Raw genomic sequence first — 21,217 nt, forward strand, 5'->3', positions numbered from 1 at the left:
ACGCAAAGATCCGATCGTACGAATCGTGGATTCATACGATTTTCGGACCGTGTGTGGAGAGTCCCGACATTTTTCGTCCGTCGGAGATCAGTCGTTTGGTCGATCGGACAGGTTAGAAAATTTCTGTCGCCTGCCGATAATATCTCTGCGTGTATTGCCGATCGTACGATTTTCAGAGGGAGACTGTCACTAGTGTTGTCAGACATAAGTATCGTACGATTGATGTCAGGGGCAGAACATTGGGTGATCTGTTCTTATTTGATCGGAATGGTAAAGACTTTGATCTGAATGGTTAGTGGAAGGTCGGGAGATGGGAAAGTCCGATCGTACGTTGATTCGTACGATCGGATCTTTGCGTCTATGGCCAGCTTTACACCTGATCTGTGTTTTCACCCAATTTGTGTTCACAAAAGGCTTTAGTGCATTAACCTCCTTTCTGAAACACAGAGGCAACATCATCTAAAGGAGGGTGAGAGATAAAGCAACATCATCTATCAGACCTGACCCATGTACCTACACCCTTATTTAGCTACTCACTAGCTGTCCAAAACCTATATTTTTAACGGGTAACAAGTAGCTGGCAACTTGTTGCAGGGTTCTATCACAGTCAACTCATAGTTATCTTTGAGAGTAGACTGTGAACAGGGATGAGTGCACTTTGCCCCATTATTTTTTGTCAAGATCAACTGTTGGATAGTGTGTAGGGTAAAGCAATATGGTATCAATGTTCCTGCTTCATCAAACCCCAATATAGAGCAGTCTACAACTAGCCACATCCTTATTGTGCAAGCTCACTATCCCCCTTTCTGGCCAATGGAAAGGACATTGAACTAAACCTGCCCTAAACCCTACTTGTATTACAATACATGGTGCAAGAATTATGTAATTATTGTCGGTTAGAATTCTACACGTTAAAAATCCCAGTGCCCTTGTTTTTTTCAAAAGGTTGGATAATGTAACCAGATGTCACAAACTTTTTACTTAACAGTTTTAATTTTTGGTGTTGCTGTGAGTTTCTAACCAGAGTACCAATTGTTTCCAGACCAAGAGTAGCACAGAGCAGGCTATTGGTTACATTATACAAACAGTGCCAGATTGGACCATATGCCCACTCTCCAAACTATTTGTAATCCTCCTCTCACTCAAACACTTTATCCATTTTGTCTCTTTTCTTTTCATACTTTAACGTATCCTTCCATCTATTTTGCCTCTTTGTTTTTATACAGAAATAAGGAATGATTATTAAATAGGCAAAATGGTTAGCAGCAGAAGGTTCCACTAACATTTGGTCCAACCAGAGTCTTCCTCGTATCCTGCTGGGCCAGTACAATGCTGTATACAAATAAAAATGGAAAACAGAGCATGACGGTAAAGGAAGGGGAAATGTGGCACAAAGCAAAAGGCTTTTCATTAAAGGAAAACTATACCCCCAAAATGAACACTTAAGCAAGATAGTTTACATCATATTAAGTGGCATATTAAAGAATCTTACCAAACTGGTCTATGTATTTAAGTAAATCTTGCGCTTTTACATCTCTTGCCTTGAACCACTATTTCGTGTTGGTCTGTGTGCTTCCTCAGAGATCACCTGAACAGAAATAGCACAGCTCTAACTGTAACAGGAAGAAGTGTGGAAGCAAAAGACACAACTCTGTCTGTTAATTGGCTCATGTGACCTAACAAGTACAAGTATAGTTTGTTAGTATGTTTGTTTGCACATTCTACTAGAAAAATATATTATTATGAAAATGGTTTATTTACATGAAGCAGGGTTCTACATATGAGCTGTTTATGTGTCTTTTCATAAAGACCTACATTGTTTGGGGGGTAGAGTTTTCCTTTAAGAGAGTGAGAGAGTGGTTATCACAATACTAACCAACCATCCCTGACAAGAATAAATCACTTTAGATTCTCTACTAAGTGCAATATAGTTGTATTTTAATAAAGGTGCTGATACAGTTTTACACAAAGGCAGCATGCCCCTTCTTTTATGTTTATGAGGATAAATCACTGCCCTAGTATTATTGCAGGACTAAATGTATCCCACAAAGTAATGCCACTAAACCTATAGGCCTGTTTTAGAAGGTTTATTTAATGTTTAAATTATAGGGATCCAAATGACAGATAACCCCCATATCTGGAAAACTCAAGGTCAATAGCATTCTGGATAAAAGGTCCCATACCTGTATTTCTATTATTTACTTTTTGAAAAACTTCTGTTATTAAGCCCTAAATAAGAAGCATAATATGAGAATTTGTCAAACAGCGCAGAAAGCAAAAATCTTCCGCACCAATAAGTCTTATGCCACATTACATTACCAGCCACAATACATTACCAGCTGTTAAAGTAAGAGTTACAGGCAAATGTTTATTCACATTTCAGATCTGACAGATGCTCTCTAATGGCACAGTGACAGATACCAATGGAAATGTGATCTACTTTTTTTTCTTGTTTTTTTTTTGCCAGCAGCTGAAATAAAACACAGGAAAGAATGCAAGAGAGATTAGAGCATGTTAATTAGGTCTAAGCCGTCCAGCAAAAACCTTAAAATATGAGCAATCTCCACTGAGAGCTGCCAACATGTAGCCTTATTACTCTAAGCTCAAAAATTTGCTGTAGAAAATTTTCAGAATGCCATCTTACTTTGGCAAATTACAGAAGCTTAAGTTGTGATATTTTGTAAGCATGTGACGATCTGCTTTGTGGTCACGAATTTGCCACATCTTTGCAAAACATCACAATCACAAATTTTACCATGATCAACAATTTCTCACAAAGTATTTAAAAAAACATAGAAATTAATATATTAATATTGCCACCTATAACCTGTCAAGATACAATAGAAGTCAATGGGACGTTAAGCATTTATTATAACTCCTGGTAGGAACCTTCTCTGTAAAACAATTAGTACATAATGACTTGTTTAGTTCTTTCAAAGGAACAGTAAAACCAAAAAATAAAAATTGTTTTAAAGGAATGAGAATATTATGTACTGTTGCCCTGCACTGGTAAAACTGTTGTGTTTGCTTTAGAAAAAATACTATAGTTTGTGTAGCCATGGGGACAGCCATTCAGGCTGGAAAAAAGAAAAGGCGCAGATTTGATACTTAACCTTTTCTGAAGTTGGTCCTAACTCAAATTCTGTTTGTTTTTTTTTGGTTAATGGTGAACTGCTTGTTTTTGTACCTTGTGCAGGATTATACTTGTTTCTGTTTCCAATGTTACAGGTGGTTGCCTAGTACAATCAATTCAATTTGAGTTTTTGGGTTGTTTAAATTTATTTGAGTTTTACTAATTTGATTTTTTAAAATAAATTTCCCCAAGTCGAATTTCGAATTCATTTGAATTTATGGGAATTTAAAAAAAAAACTGACCCTAGATAAATGTGCCTTTATATAAATAAGCCTTACCTCAGCTGCTGGATCTGGACCAGATACCCAAGCTTGCCTAGCGTTTGTATCACCATGTCGTTTTTGTAAGGCTCCATAAAAGTACATTTATATTTCTACTGGAGCCCATGCATTTTATTTCTGAAACCAATAGCGAAAGGAGAAAGTAGATAATTGAAACACCTATCCCAATTAAACCTCTTGCATAATGAAGTACATCTTCCAAAACACGACAAAAGCAGCAGCTGAGGTAAGGCTTATTTATATAAAGGCACATTTATCTAGGGTCAGTTTTTTTTTTAAATTCCCATAAATTCAAATGAATTCGAAATTCGACTTGGGGAAATTTATTTTAAAAAATCGAATTAGTAAAACTCAAATAAATTTAAACAACCCAAAAACTCAAATTGAATTGATTCATATTCAATCATAACTCGATTCGAGTTTTTTCTCTGAAAAAAACTTGAATGTCAGGAAGACTACACACAAATCCAAATTTATCCCTGGACCTCTCCAGTGTCGGACTAGGATGCCAGGGGCCCACCAGAAAACCTTGGGCTGAGGGCCCACTTTCCAAGCTATTATACCTCCTCTCCTCACTCAACCTCTTTATTATTTTAGTCTCATTTCTCTCCATACTATACTCTATTCTTCCATTATTAAGCCTCTTTGTTCCCATAAAGAAATAGGGAATAGCCAAATGGTTAGAAGCAAGAGGCCTGGTATCCCGATGGGCCAGTCCGAAACTGGACCTCTCCCATTGACTTATGCAGTAATTTGGCAGGTTGTATGTGGCGAATAGTTGAATTCTAATTCATAAAGGGCCAGAGTATGATAAATCTCAAAAATCTAATTACATTTTTTTGAAAAACTTGAATCGAGTTTGGATAATTCCCCAGTTGAATTTGACAGTTTTGACCATAAAAAAATGAGAAAATTCAAAATCTAATTTTCAAATCGACTCTTAAAGGACCAGTGACATCAAATTTTTTTTAAAAAAATTCGTTAGTATAGAACGAAAAAAAACCACAAAGACAAATTAAACTTTGAAATCGCTAAGTTTTTATTAAGAAATAACTTACTGAAACTCCGCTTGAGCTCTTCAGAAAAGGCGATCCGGCGATCCATCATGCGGTGCACGATTTCTCCTCCCTGCCTTCCTTATAGGAGATAGCCAGGGAGGAGAAATCAAGTGCCGCACAATGGATCGTTGCACTGTCGCCTTTTCTGAAGAGGAGCGCAAGCCGAGTTTCGGTAAGTTATATCTTCATAAAGACTTTCAAAGATTTCAAAGTTTCATTTTTTGGGTTTTTTTTTCGTTGTATACTAACAAATTTTTTTTAAAAAAAAAATCTGATGTTACTGGTCCTTTTATAAATCTGCATCATAGTGTTCATTATCTGATTTGCGTGCTAGATTGCAGTATCGAGAAATTAAAAACAATGATCCATTTTAATTTATAAAGAAAACACTTAGAAAAATATAGATTTTATTTTGGTGTGGTGGGCCCTTGAAATGACAGCCCACCCTGTGTAGGTTGATGACCCCTATTGTTTCCCAGAATGCCCACTTGACTCAATTATATGAGGTGGTCATGCAGGAATCCAGTCCTTCTCCCAGTTTTGCAACACAGCATCAAAAAACAGAATTTACTTATTTTTCCTAACTCTTTTTTAAGAAAAAAAATAAACATTTCAAATTAGTTTATTTTTAGCACATCAGCTTTAGAGTATGGGATTTCAACAGCTATTTGGTTGCTAGGTTTCAATTTGAATTGACAGACTGAATGATGAATAGAAAATGAACTGAAGTCTATTGCATCTATGGAAATCCGTCACACCTCCAACCTTGGCAGAAATAAAACAAAAAGTAGAAAACAACAAAGCATTTGAGTTTGGAATAGCTTTTCTTCACAATAAGGTTCCCCACTCTTTGCAAGTATAGACTCCCTGGGTAACATTAAACTCTGATGAATGACAATCTATTGCATATAATTGAATTTACATGTTTCCATATACATCCCTTTTTCTCCCATTTTAGCATCACTACTCTTGCTTATAACTTAGAGTTGTTTCAATTTCTATTGTAATAAGTATGACACTGTTGAAACGTTTATTCAATACAGATTTTTTGCTATATACTTGGTAAAGATAACAGTGTGATGTACACACTAATATGGCTGTACTGTTTATTGTCAAGCAACACTGTTACTAATAAAAAATTTAAGTTACAAAAAAAGAAAATGGACTGAAGAGAAGTAAACAAATGTAACAATAATAAAAAAAACTTGGTTAGTGAAACCCCAAAAGCTGCAAATTATCAAGCTATAAAAAATAAACAACAAATTAAAAAGCTTACTTAAAGGTGAATTCCCCTGTTATGTTTTAGGAGCTTAAACTAAATAAAATGTAATACATTTCATATACTGTAATCTATTACAATTCTGAAGGGCACTGTTCTTACGAAAGATATTTCTTTAAGAGAAAATAAAAGGCAAATGTGTTGATTTAAAAGTAGGTTAGATGGAACAAAATGAAAATCATGAGATGTGAAACAGCGGGCAGCAGTGTTAATGCGTTAAGGATCTGTGCGCAATTTAGCCTGAAGATAAGGATAACATTAAACCCAGCATTTGCCACATTTTCTCAAGAGCTTTCCATCAGCCTTCAGAAAATAGCTGGCAGCTTAGCAATGAAACATGATCAATAATTCCTGATAATGGCACAGAGAACAATGAGGCAGCCCTGACAGCTACAGAAGAAGCACCACCCCAAGCATAACCAGCATCAGGAGAGAAGCCATGTTTATTAACTCCTTCCTTCTGTCAAACAAAGCTATGTTCCAGTTTAAGAAGACTTACATATATTGTAATCTCTGTATATGGAATTTAAGAAATGCAAAGCATGGTGATGCACTGATATTTAAATGAGAAATATACACAAACACACAACACTGAACCTCAAATTCTGCAATTTGATCAAATCGCTTTAGATCATTCATGGTGCTTACACTGCCAACCTCAATGACCAAAAAGTAACAAGCACCAAGGACAAATTAAGACTTGAAGAACATGTTATAGAGTATAAACCGAGTTCAACTGGCACTCTATAATAATTTTGTATTTAACTCGTACTGTTAGAAGATTAATACAGCTGACATGTGAGGCAGCAATTAGAAATGTAATTGTGCCTTCTCTCCATTGATGGGAAATATCATCAGAATAATCATAGTGAATTACAGTTTTAGAACAATGGAGGGAACAACATGTAAGGAGGGTTAATGGTGTGAGCCTAAAGACATCACCTGTGAGCGTCAGTTATGTAATATACAAGGCTGGAACATAAGCCACCCGTAACAACAATTGAGGAATAAGGTTGCTATTAATTGGTTCAAGTGTTGAACTACAAGAGGTGTGTGGAGCTCATTTTTACTGAATGAAAATGTTTGTCTGGGTAAAAGTGCAACCATCCTCCCTACAATATAACCCTGCAAAGACAAAATGTTACATAAAAAAAACCCAACCTACATAAAATGACCCTTCCATAATTTCCCTGTTTTAATATTTTCACTTCATTCGTATGCATGCCTTATTAGCGCTGGGTAGTTTTCCATTATTAATGATATCCATTCTTCATATAATTATGTATTTTAAAACGTCCTTGTAGTTGTTCCCTTTGCTTTTCAATGTTCTCATTTTCTTTTTTTTTCAATGTTCTCATTTACTCTGGTAATATATCCTGTTAAGGGCTCTTTATCATTCAGTGATATAACCCATGGGTTTCAAACAAAATCTGCAGCTAGAATCCTTGTCATAACGTATGAGAGAACAGCTAATCTAGAAAAAAAAGGAAACATGGCTGTGGAACTACATTCATGGTCGGACTGGCCCTCCGGGGTACCAGGAAAACTCCAGGTGGGCCCAGGTGTCAGTGGGCCCTCATGCTGCTAAACATTTGGCCTATTTGAGTACAGAGAAGAATAGGAATGTGAAGAGATTTTTATTGGTTATCAGTTTAACTCCAGAGGTAACTTATTTTTTTTACTTTCACATAAGCAATGGTTAATTACAAAATAGTGGGTAAATCATCCAATTTCTCCAAAACCCAAAGTCTTTTCCCCTATTTATATCTCTGGGCCAAGCAGGACCAGGAAATCACTGCCTTCGGCTTTTCAAAAAGGTGATAATGCCCTTTTAATAAAGTTGTACCATACAGAGGTATGGACAAGTCTAAGTACTACAGACAGTTGTCAGTATCACTTTAACTGAACTATACATTATGATCAATGGTACCTAAAATAGTGCACACAAAGGAGCCTGTTTTTTATGCTGTGTAAAACACTGGAGCAAAACATCAACAGTGATTTCTATAGAAATAAGTCAAATCAACTGGACTGTATTTTTTTCCCTTGAAGACGTTTCACCAGTCATCCAACTGACTTTCTCAATTTAGAATAACTTGTAAATTTTCCTTCAAGAATATATATCCAAAAAACAGTGGCTTTTAACAAGACACTAATAGTTACAAGTAACCACTCTTCACCACAAAGAGCTGACACCCTGACGAAGCCAAGTACATCAGTGAAACGCGTAGGGCGGGCATAGGTGGACGGTGGAGTGCTTAGCTCCCACGCAGTCCTGACGTAGATAGGCAGGTTTAGTATGGGGGATTCTGCTTGGAAGGGAGGGAGTGGACAGTTGTGGTTTCCTTGTATTTGGAGGGTTTAATTCACAAGCAACCAGCGAAGTCTCTTAGAGACCCCATTGATCCACCTTTTGCTAGATATTTTTAATTATATGTTAATTTTAAGGACATTGTCCAGCACTACCAACAGATTGGTTGGTTAGTGGGTGTGTATTCCAATGAGTGTGTATTTATTGGTGAATGACAGTAAAAGTTACGTTTTAACTTATATGTTATTTCTTTCTTCGTGTTATCACTTTTTGAACTGGCTTGCTTTGTGGTGACGAGTGGTTACCAGTTTGTGGTGACGAGTGGTTACCAGTTTGTGGTGACGAGTTGTCCAGTTAATCGCCACTGTTTTTTTGGTTTTTGGTCTGCAATTATGTTACAAGCTTGCAGTATAGTGGAACACATGTATTATATCAAGCTCAATTATTTTGTTTAAGAATATATATCCTCTGGAACATTGCTCCAATCAGCATAATCTGTTTATCATAATCCACAATGATGTCATTAAGTTAGATATTGACGATTTAATGACATTGTTGTGGATTATGATAAACAGATTATGCTGATTGGAGCAACATTCAAGAGGATATATATTCTCGAAGGAATTTTTACAAATTATTTACAAAATTGGATGACAAATGAAATGTATTCAAGGAAAAAAAACACAGCAAGTCCAGTTGATTTGACTTATTTCTGTTTCAATATGTTTATTGACATAAATAAAAAAAAAGAAACTTGCGTAACAAACAATTCAAAAGAATGTACATCACCTCTGAGTAAGTACAATCAAATACTGGGATCATAATACAACGAGACGATGGTGTAAATAAAAACAAAAAGATTATCATAAGTCAAATGACTGTCCATCAGTGATCGTTGAAACAGAGCAAACTTGCATTACATATATTTATGAACGTGGTACAGAGAAATCAAAGACATTTGTTAACAAAAGAATTAAGAAAAGTAAAAGTAAAAAAAAAAAAGGGGGGGGGGAGATGATTTGACTTATTTCTATAGATATACCATGACCTGGATGAATGAGAATCTTCACAAACATCAACAGTGATGTTGCCTATAGCATATCAGATGTTTGCTTTTGTTTTCTAACGTATAGGTGACTGTTCAAATCTAATAGCTGATTGGTTGCTATGAGCAACATCACAGGTGATGTTTTTCTCCAGTGCTTTTCACAGTATGATAAATAGGCCCCCATAAGGCATTGCTACAAAGGCATCTTAGTATTTGTATCAAAATGCAGTAGATTTAATAGAAAAATGCCCAATTGCACACATGCACATATACATTTATATAAATATTATAGATAATAATAGTTGTAGCAAGTGCATGCCCTGGGGATACCAAAAGGACCTTATATCCATAAAGAAATTGTGCACTTAAAGGGGTTGTTCACCTTCCAACACTTTTTTTTAGCTCAGTTGGTTTCAGATAGCTCACCATAAATAAATCATTTTTCCAATTACTTTCTATTTTTTATGTGTGACAGTTTTTCTAATATTTAAGTCTAAAGTCTAAAGTGTTTTAAATATTCAGAAGGGGTTTTTTACAATGAGAACTGTGAAGATGTGGAATTCTCTCCCTGAATCAGTTGTAGAGGCTTATACATTAGATAGCTTTAAGAAGGGGTTGGATGGCTTTTTAGCAAGTGAAGTAATATCGGATTATGGAATATAGCTCATAGTACAAGTTGATCCAGGGACTAGTCCGATTGCCATTCTGGAGTCAAGAAGGATTTTCTTTCCCCTCTGAGGCAAATTGGAGAGGCTTCAGATGGGGTTTTTTGCCTTCCTCTGTATCAACTGGAAGATAGGCAGGTTAAAAAAAGTAAGAAGGTTGAACTTGATGGTTGTGTGTCTAACTTACTATGTTACTAAGTGTCCTTTTTTACCTTCTAAAGCAGCTCTGGGAGGAGGGGTCGCCAACCCTGTAAACTGTTCTAAATTGATAGATTTAGTTGATACATTTCTAATGTTTGTCCCTGCTGAGCAGAATCCCTGGGTTTCATTATGGCAGCTGTTAGAATTGATATAGTAATTTTAATAGTTGAGAATCTGTACCTGAATTATTGAGCTGCCAGACAGAAACACCAGAGGCGGGGACATTAAACTTTAAACTTAGATTTTGGGAAAACTGTAAAAATGGAAAGTAGTTGAAAAAAGTCTTTATTTCTGGTGAATTATCTGAAAACAATTGAAATGAAAAAAGTGTTTGAAAGGTGAACAACCCCTTTAAATAAATAAATAACTTAAAATAAAGAAAATATGTTCAATTAGGCAACGTTTTGATGCTCGTCATCAAAATAAATATATTTGAATATTTCAAAACTTCAAAGTTGCCTGAAGACTGAAGAACTCTAAAAATATATTTTATTTGTAGCATTTAAATTATTTCCAGTGTAAGAAAAATTATACGTTTTATTTGTTTAGATCAGTTTAACAAAGTGTTGCTAAACAAAGTGTCCCCCTAGGCTGGAAAGTAAGTAATTTCTAAGTGCCCATTATAGCCCTGCTGAATATCGTTCCTCACAGCAGCACAAAACAGCTCTGCCGAGCCTTGATGTAAGCTTTTGTGCATCAGTTCTTGACAGCCTGGATGCCCAGGACTGTGTGCGACCATGTTTTTTTTATTCTACACTTTTTGCTGTTGTGGCAGATTTATGCCTTGTTTGGCAAACAAAGGTAAATAAACTACACCAATAGTGCCATCTGTTGGTTATCTTTATGCCTGTAAATGTCTTAAACCAAATTGAAATCTCTTACATAGGACACTTTCCTAAAATTAAAATAAAATGCACATTTCTTATACAAACGTATGAAAAATGTTTGGCCACACACAACAACATTAATAATTTCTATTTGCAGTTAGGATCTGCCTTTCATTTACTTTCCTGTAAACAGAGAGGAAAATTCAAATGCAAAGTTATTTGCATGCAGAGAAATTTCAATGGACAGCTAAATGTTGCAATACAGCTTCCAGTGAATGAGGTAAACCTAAATAATTATTTTTACGATCTAGTGAAACAGTGATTAATGTCACCCACTGCTCATTAGGCAACATGAATAGATAAAAGGAACCAGAGGTTCCAACACTTTGGTCCTGCAAGAGGAATTCATGGTTTATTTAATATTTTGAGCCATCCCTGAAATAGCAAGATGACTTGAAAAGCTGTGTATGTATTGGTAAGCATGTTGGAAAATAAGGTGGGCTTGGCCAAATGCTTAGCTACAAAAGGAAGCTTAAACCCAAAAAGCCTGAAAAGTATGCTAATCCTTTTATAATTGTGTGTGAAAAAAAATATCTTTTGTGCAGTAAAATTATTTTGTACACGATTATAGCTTACTAAATACAAATATATAATATAATATCAATTTCAAGAGAGTCAAGAGTGAGTTTATTGTCATTTCATCCATATACGGTTGTACAGTACACAGTGAAACAAAACAACGTTCCTTTAGGACCATGGTGCTAAAGAAAGCATCATCCGGAGATGCCGCTGCAATCTACTGTTGCGCCGCCATCTTTTTTTTTTCTGACAGATTTTTTAGGGCTCAGATAATGACAAGACTCCTACAGCTATAATACCTGCCCCAAAAGGCTACCCTGCTCACACCTAGTGAGCATCTAAAATATCCCAGTGCACAACCACTACTGGCAGTACAAATCACTGTCATTGCCCTGCTGTACCTTTGAGATGTCAAGTATATATTATTTTGAGACTTAATTTTTATCAAGCTTAAGGACTTATCCAGTCATTTCTGAAGAGTTATTTGTTGTGGTATACAAACAATTTGTTGTTTTTTTAGCATTTGGAAAACTTAATCTACATACATTTCTAAACAAAATTGCTAATAAATGGCTTCCCTTCGCTCACTACAAATAGCTTCTATAACAGAGGAACCTGTAGGGTAGGCCCTCCTAGTGTGCCCACAAACGTTCCTGGGTAGGACACAGACCGAATAATAGAAGTTGATACTTGGGTAGAAAAACTATTTTATCTCTCAAGGTTTCTCTGAACGTCCAACATGAAGTAACCTGTGAGAGAATTGGGATAGAATTTTTTGAAACTATGCCTGAATGGCTGGAACTGCAATGTTTTCATACATCTTTAAACTTGTTTTAAAGGAAAACTATACCCCTGAACATTGCAGGTCTCTATAAAAAGATATTGCATAAAACAGCTCATATGTAAAATCCTGCTTCATGTAAATGAACCATTATCATAATAATATACTTTTCTAGTAGTATGTGCCATTGGGTAATCATAAATAGAAAATTGCCATTTTAAAAAATAAGGGCCGCCCCCTGGGATCGTAGGATTCACTGTACTCACAAACATACCAACAAACCATACATGTTAGGTCACATGAGCCAATTAACAGACAGAGTTGTGTCTTTTGCTTCCACACTTCTTCCTGTTACAGTTAGAGTTGTAGTATTTCTGGTCAGGTGATCTCTGAGGCAGCACACAGACCATCACGAAATGGTGGCTCAAAGCAAGAGATGTAAAAGGGCAAGATTTACTTAAATATATATTCCAGTTTGGTAAGATTCTTTAATATGCCACTTAATATGATATGAACTATCTGTTGCTTAAGTGTTCATTTTGGGGGTATAGTTTTCCTTTAAGATACATGGGACCGTGAAAATTTTGTATCTTAAAGGGGGTCTTGAATTTAAAAAGTGGTGTAGAACTGAGCTTTTTCGAGCAAACATAGTATACAGGTAAATGTCACGGGTACTTCTTAAAAGAGAACAAAGTGCAGTTAGAACCCCTAATTCCTCCATAGTCATCTCTGCCACCTACCAAAACACACAATTATACAGCTACTGAAAATCATTATCATTATCAAGGCTTAAATGAATTCCAGAGAGGCTGAACTGTGTGAGTGGGCTGGTGTGGGTTACAGAAAAGTTACTATGAGATTTAGTAACATCCATTTATGCATCTGCTTACACACCAATACATAGAAGTTGTTAAGTCTGTTACATATATATTCACCTCTTGAAATGGTGTTTGCTGCTCCTTTCTACAAAGTGTTCTACGAACTGTTCTTTTCAAACCTGGCATGGACTATTACAACTATAAATTGCAAGCAGGATCTGTAATGGGCAGTACTTTGCAAACAAATCATGAAAGGGAAAAGGAAGTTACAGGACAGCCAATAAAATCCCAGTGATTGGGGCGCTGAACTTTCCTTAGCAGTCACATGGGAAAATTTGCAAAATCATCGTAAAACTCCCCGAATCCTCCTATATAATGTGATCATAAGCACCAAAAAATATTGTTCTCTGTGCACCTCCTGAACCAGTCTCTGCAGTACTGTGTCTTTACTGGCTGAAACTTTGCTATAGGAGAACAGCACTCCTTGTGGCTCAAGTTTGTATGGAAATCCAACTTTCTTGTTCTTGCAGTCTTCTCTCAGGTGCAAATTTCATGTTCATATGCTTAAACAATTCCTTTGCGAGGAGGTTTAAGCTGAAGGCAGGAAGTCTGATACAGAAGCCCATGTGTACACAATAGAAGGAAGGAAATGCAGTGTTTCTTTTGGCAGAGGACTCAGAGCAGCACTACTTTAATGGTTTACTGGTATATTTTGGACCTTTCTGATAAGGCTTACTTAGTTTTAACCTTTCCTTCTCCTTTAAAGGGATACTGTCATGGGAAAACATGTTTATTTCAAAACGCATCAGTTAATAGTGCTGATCTGAAATCCATTTTTTAAAGGAAACAGATTTTTTTTATATTTAATTTTGAAATCTGACATGGGGGCTACACATATTGTCAGTTTTCCAGCTGCCCCCATTCATGTGACTTGTGCTCTGATAAACTTCAGTCACTCTTTACTGCTGTACTGCAAGTTGGAGTGATATCACCCGCTCGCTTTCCCCCCCCCCCAGAAGCCTAACAACAGAACAATGGAAAGGTAACCAGATAGCAGCTCTTTCTGAAAGCACATGACCAGACAAAATGACCTGAGATGGCTGCCTACACACCAATATTACAACTAAAAAAATATACTTGCTGGTTCAGGAATTACATTTTATATTGTAAATATGTAAATTGTAAATTATTTGCAGTGTAAACAGTGTAATTTAGAAAAAAAACGACACCATAAAAATTATGACAGAATCCCTTTATTTCCTGACGGTAGATAGTTGTCTAAAATGACCAGCAGACAATTCTTAAAAAATTCAGATTTGGACAGAGACAACTTTTTGCTAATTTTGGTTCTGTGCATTACCACAATGAATTCTAAATTAAACAATTCAGATGCAGTTGAACTGCATACTTTCAGCTTTAATTCAGTGGGTTGAACAAAAAGATTTTTAGCACAATCACTTAATTTTAGGGGCTCAAAAGTAATTGGACAATTAACTCATAGGCTCTTTCATGGGCAGGTGTGGGCAATTCCTTCGTTATGTCATTATCAATGAAGCAGTTAAATGCCCTGGAGTTGATTTGAGGGGGGGGTGCTTGTATGTGGAAGATTCTGCTGCAAACAGACAACATGCGGTCAAAGGAGCTCTCCATGCAGATGAAACAAGCCATCCTTAAGCTGCAAAAACAGAAAAAAAAAACATCTGAAAAATTGCCACAATATTAGGAGTGGCAAAATCTACAGTTTGGTACATCCTGAGAAAGAAAGAAAGCACTGGTGAACTCAGCAACGCAAAATCACCTGGACGTCCACGGAAGACAACGGTGGTGGATGATCGCAGAATAATTTCCATAGTCAATCAAGAGAAACCCCTACACAACAGCCAAACAAATAAACAACACTCTCCAGGAGGTAGGTGTATCCATATCCAAGTGTACCATAAAGAGAAGACTGCATGAAAGTAAATACAGAGGGTGCACTGAAAGGTGCAAGCCGCTCATAAGACTCAAGAAAAGAAAGGCTAGATTGGACTAAAAAACAAATAAAAAAGTCAGCACAGTTCTGGAAAAACATTCCTTGGACAGATGAAACCAGGATCAACCTCTACCAGAATGATGGCAAGAAAAAAGTATGGAACAGCTCATGATCCAAAGCATACTACATCATCTATAAAACATGGCGGAGGCAGTGTGATGGCTTGGGCGTGCATGGCTCTGGCACTGGGACTCTAGTGTTTATTGATGATGTGACACAGGACAGAAGCAGCCAAATGAATTTTGAAGTGTTCAGACTTCAGAGACATACTGTCTCTGGACAAGGACAAATTGCATGTGTAAAGTTGCATACTTAAATACCCTTCAAAATCGGCGCCAAGGGTGACGTCATAGGCAGTGAAAGCTTTACTGGAAAATAACAGCTCATTCATATGTATAAGAAATACAGTACATACTTTGCACCACTGGGTGCCACTGCTGTGCTAGTGGATGATGCGTCCAATTTAGTGAAACAATAGTGTCCATTCAAAGAAAGTCCATTCATAAAAACCTGCAAGTTTATACAGATAAGATACTTTGTTACCATAATGACATATATACATTAACAATTTTATCAGTTTGTCGTTAAACAATTTCTAAATTTCTTAGTTTAGATCTGTCTAAGAACATTGTGCGTGTGACGATCATATCAGATTAGAAAGCAGTTCTAGCTGCCCATTTAACACTTTGGGAGCCACACAGTCCAGCTCATGGATCCAATAGGCCTCTCTCCTCAATAGAGCATTATCAAAGTCTCCACCTCTCGCTCTGGCAATTACATGTTCAATAGGCATACTGTCACGACCGGCACCCAATACCAGAACAAGTGCCAAGTACCCTGGTCTCGGCTCGGCTTCACCAGTAGTGTGACCACCGTTGGGCTTCGGGAGGAGCGCTCAGCTTAATTGGGTGCCACCTGGACTTAATGAGAGGTACAAGGCGAGATGTTCTGGCTGGCAAAAGGGCACGGCTGGTAGCAGAGTCTTTTGGGCCGAAGGTCACAGTACAATAGGATTAGGCAGAAGGATGGTCAGACAGGCTGGGTCGAGGCAGGCGGATATCAGAATCGTCAGGCAGGCAAGGGTCAGAACCGGGTAGTCAATCAAGGGGTTAAGCAGGACAGTTGTCGTAGGCAGGCAAAGGTCAGGATACAGATTGTCGGATAGTCAGAAAGCAGGCTGGGTCAAACACGGATAATCAGATCAGGATACAAAACAGACGCTCAAGGCTCAGGAAACCACAAGGACAAAGTTCTATCACGGGCAAAGGGCTGTACACTGAATGGCCCTTAAATAGCATTCAAAACGTGTGCCAAAACGTGCTGACACAACACGCCAGCGTGCCTGTGCCTTTAAGAGGCGCACCGTGCGTGCCCTAAAACAACATCGTGCGCCCTAAACAACATTGCGCCGGTGCGAAGGACCATGCGGCGGGCGTCCCCGCCGATGGCGCAGCGGGCGACCCCGCCGCACAGGTATTTTTCTTACACATACATCTGAATGCCGCAGGGCTATGCTTCGCCTCTGCCCAATGCTTAGCCACTAGCTGCTGAACAATGTCATGTTTTTTACTCTTTGCCTTGTCCTCTCTTTCTGGGTCCACCGTCCAGGGAAGCTCTGATGCTTGCCCTGTGCATTGCATTACGTTCTTTAAGCATCCTGACAGTCTTTATACAATAAATTAGCCTGCATGGGCATTTAATAATATATGCAATTAAAGTTGTTGTGCATGTCATTCTGTGCTGAAAAGTTATATCTTTTGCCAGTACAAGGATGTAAAAAATGATTGCCTAGGATTGGGCTGCTGCACATGACACAACCACTACTTTTGTAGACCCCTGGCCGTTGATACAAAAAATGTTGTACCTGCGGGTTTGTGTATTTATCAACCAGGTTCAGAAGGGTTTAAAATCTCTTTCAGAGAGCTACCCTTTGGTAGCTAAACCTAGGTTTGTGTGGTAACTTTTTGTCATCACTTGTGACTATCCTCTTTTGCAACGGTGTCCTTAAAACCCTGGCTAACCATTTATGTTAAAAAAAAGTGCAAAAAAAAAAGTTTATAGACAAACATCTGTCTAAGTTGCATTTAATAAGTAAATGTATATGTTTCAACTTACATTCAAATTCAACTTAAGAACATACTTGCCTGTATTGTGCTAAGAGGTGCAAAATTGAGATAGGGGTTGCTTCCCCCACCAGCCCTTCTGGATTACATGATTACAGCCAAAGAAATTGTGTGGAAAAAAATAATCTGGACATTATTCTGACCAACCCTTTTCAATATGCACTCAATTGTTTAAACAGTGTCTTAAAACTGGACACAAAAGACAATTTTTGCACACGCAGCCAAAAGAATTTAGAGATAACATCAATGCCATTGTATATTTCTTATAACTGAAGAGTAGCACATTATGTTCCCATTCAACGTTATTCTCATATGGTGCTTAAGTTGGTATCTGACTGGTATTTTATCTGTCTTGCCAATAAAAGTGATACTGGATGCAAGTTCGGATTGTAAATCTGTAGATTCTGGCACATACCAAAGGAGCTCTAGAGCTGTCAATTTTCCATGTGGCCCGGGAGGGGGAACTGCAGTGAGGGTTGGACTGGGGGTTTTGGGGCCCACCGGGTTTTTGTCTCAGGGGCCCCCCTCTGACCCTCCATACCGCAAAGCCCCCTCTGGGCCCCTGCTGTCCATACCCCCCATACTTACCTTTTACCTAACGCAACTAGCCAGGAGGTCTGGGCCTGTGGCCCCACAGGAGCCGGGGCCCACCTGTTTTTTTCCTGGTGTCCCGCTGGCACAGTCTGACTCTGACTGCAGTGTGTGCCAGTGTATAAACCTGTGAGTGACAGCTTGTCCCTATGAGTTAACCATTAGTATAAACTCTGTAGTAGAATTATAGGCAAACAACAGGTGAAAATTAGTGATATGTGGGTCCAGATTTTTTGACATACACCAAACCCTAACCAATCCCATAAAGTTTGGCCATTAAAGGACCCCTTTGGGCTTTTGGCTGGTTTGTACTTTGGAAACTAGCCAACGTTTTTTCTTGCACTAATGTGCCAAGCCTGCATCTCCCAGTGCATGTTGGGTAATGTAGTTTTTGTTTAACAATTTGCAGACTGCCAAGGTTAATGTAAGACTACAATACCCAGCAGGCAATGGGATTGACTTGTGTAGAAATCGGGAGAGACCAAATTTTGGGCGCTGTACCCCAGTTTCCCATCAGTCTTAAGCATTCTCACATTTTCCAGTGACTTTCCTTGATTTGACAATGGGACCAGTCCCTGGATCAACTTGTACTATGAGCTATCTCCCATAACCCTGTATTCCCTCACTTGCTAAACACCATCCAACCCCTTCTTATACCTATCTAATGTACCAGCCTGTACCACTGATTCAGGGAGACAATTCCACATCTTAACAGCCCAACAGACCTTCGTTTAGAAAACAGTCGTTTGTGTGGCACGTATTTGTCAAAATCCAAATAGATCTACTGCCCCCCCCACTGTCCAGCATCTTACTTACCTCATCATAAAAAGCAATCAAATTAGTCTGACATGACCTATCCTTCATAAAAAAATTTATATCAAAAGATATATGTCCCGAGGCTTGAATCCAGTAAAAAAAAATTGTATATTAGTGCTCACATGTTAAAAAACAGATACATTCTGACCCCATATGGTTCACCTTACGCATTTTGTACCCTCTGGCACTTAGTCATAGGTGTCTCTATCCTTCATAAAGCCATGCTTATTGCTGCTCATAATGCCATTCACTAGGACAACATTTTGAATGTGATCCCTTAACAAGCCTTCAAATAATTTGCCCACCACAGATGTCAAATTTACTGGCCTATAATTGCCAGGATGAAATCGTAATCCCTTTTACTCAGATTGAAGAAGCTGCTTCATCAGGAGGAGATTCTCTACTTCTCTCATTTCTTGCTTGGACTAAAGGTTTAAACTATGTAATCCATTTATTAAAAAACTAGGGAATCAGGCTGAAGGATTCCCACCAGTTCAATCTCTTTTCCTAAAATCTTAGGGTGACATCACTATCTTTCGTGCAGATTTGTGCCCCTTAGGACCCTTCCACTAGGCATTTGCACCCTTGGGCCTGTAACTCTGCAGCGAAAATTGGAAATTTGTAAAACAAGATGGCGGTCATGAATTGAGTGATAGTTGATGGTTGTAGAGCAGTGCAAGGCACTTACATTAAGGGGGTTTGGGATTAAAACTGTAGCAGTTCAAGTTGGGGGCAAATATAGTGGAATTTCTTCCTCACTGTAATCACCACAACACATTGGTTTTCTAAGGCAAAACACATAATTCACCAAATGGCAAATGTAGTGGTGAAGTGTCTGATAAACTGCCCCTATATCAATTATCTGCCCTTGACAATTAATCTGTTCTTCTGTACCACTTCAGTGTAAATCCTTAGACACTGGTTTCCTCATAACCAATATATATATATCGATATATCCTTTTCCTGGTTTTTTTTTTCTGACATACTTTATGCTTTTTGGTGCCCCGATTTTGTCAGTAACTTTTTCCATTCATTACATGTGTTTTACTTGTAATATTTACAGTCAGTTTAACTTGTAAATTTGTTAATGTCCCTTTGAGCTTAACTGCAACGAAAGCCCTGAGATAAATTTGCTTATATAATTATCATGGTGTGGGACTGCACTGATGCTTCTCTCAGCCAGTATCACTATGCCCAATTGATTTACTCTAGGTTCCTCTAGGGTGGCTTTATTGTCCTGTGTCCAGGACTTAGGGCAAAGTCCTCCAGTGACAATACAGTCTACTCTTGGTGGAACTAGAAGTAAATTTTGAAATTGTTTCATATGGTTACACAAGACACTCAATCCTATACTGTCAGCTGAGAAAGTATCATTATATTCTATGTATTGAAAGACTTCTCTTAAGGATAGAATTTTGGAAATGCAGTGTCTTTGTTGTGCTTCATTTGTAGGTAAGGCTCGCTATAAGAAACACATTATTCTGGACAACACAGAAGACAAAGGTGAGCACAGTGATGGTGCATTCAGGTGTTTCACATTCACATTTCACAGGGGTTTTGGCTCCATAATGAATAATTCAGGAGACGAGAGGTCCTAAACCGTTTTGTGGACCATAATCTTTATACATCCACCTCTATTTTGTTTGGACACCAGCTAGTGTCTCTGTTGCCCACACAGAGTACTGAAGTTGCCTCATGATGACAGTATTATTATCTTCCAGTGGAGCCTTATAGTCTACAAATTTCCATCAGCCCTTTGCTTTTTTTTCCCTACTGCCCTAAATGATAGGTATATCATACACAAGAGCCATGGATATGCTGTAAAATACTTCCTTATAATTGGTGCTTAGTGGTGTCATTATTACTAAAATATGTGTATTATAAAAAATAATGTACCCCCTGTTGTAAAATATGAGGATATTAGAGGCCTTGAAGTTCCATGACCATATAAATGCATAAGGCCAATGGTGACTGATAATATCCTTATACATTTTAATTGGGGGTACATTATTCTCTATATAATTTTTTTTTTAAATATTTTTATTTGTGTAGTTCTTTGCAGAAATATACCATCACATTACATTCTGTTAATATCAAAATGCATACTCCCGATACATTCACAAAACGGTATATCCCGGCCATGATACAGAACTACATTATTCTCTATATAATTTAGCACTTAACCTAATGTTTTCAAGAGAAGGATCTTGATATCTGACACTGCCACAGACCAACTTTTTCTACCACTGCATGTTAGCCATGTGAGAGTCAGAAAAAATGTAACACTAGACAACCAGCATCCACCCAAACCCAACTCCTTCAGTTCTATATATAACAAAAACTCGGCAGTGACATCACTGAGGGGGAGGAGCCATGGCACTAACATTACCAAGGTGGAGGGAGTTGCAGGAGAGAAAATGAGAGACCAGTGAAGGGTCTAAGGCGGAGGCTTAAGGCCAATGGCCCGTTATGAGATTAGTCATCGATAAATCTCCTCTGTCATGGCCGACTAATCTCCTTTTCTATCATAAACAAAAAAAACCAATAGGCCCCATGTTTCAACAGTGGTCCAAAAGTTGCAAAAAAGTGAAAAAGTAGAAATGCATTTATTCTATAATACAGTAAATTGTATACATTATATATTTGAAATTTTTGTTAGATCTGAGATATCATT

The sequence above is a fragment of the Xenopus laevis genome, chromosome 4S (genome assembly GCF_017654675.1).
Source record: "Xenopus laevis strain J_2021 chromosome 4S, Xenopus_laevis_v10.1, whole genome shotgun sequence".
Taxonomy (NCBI): domain Eukaryota; kingdom Metazoa; phylum Chordata; class Amphibia; order Anura; family Pipidae; genus Xenopus; species Xenopus laevis.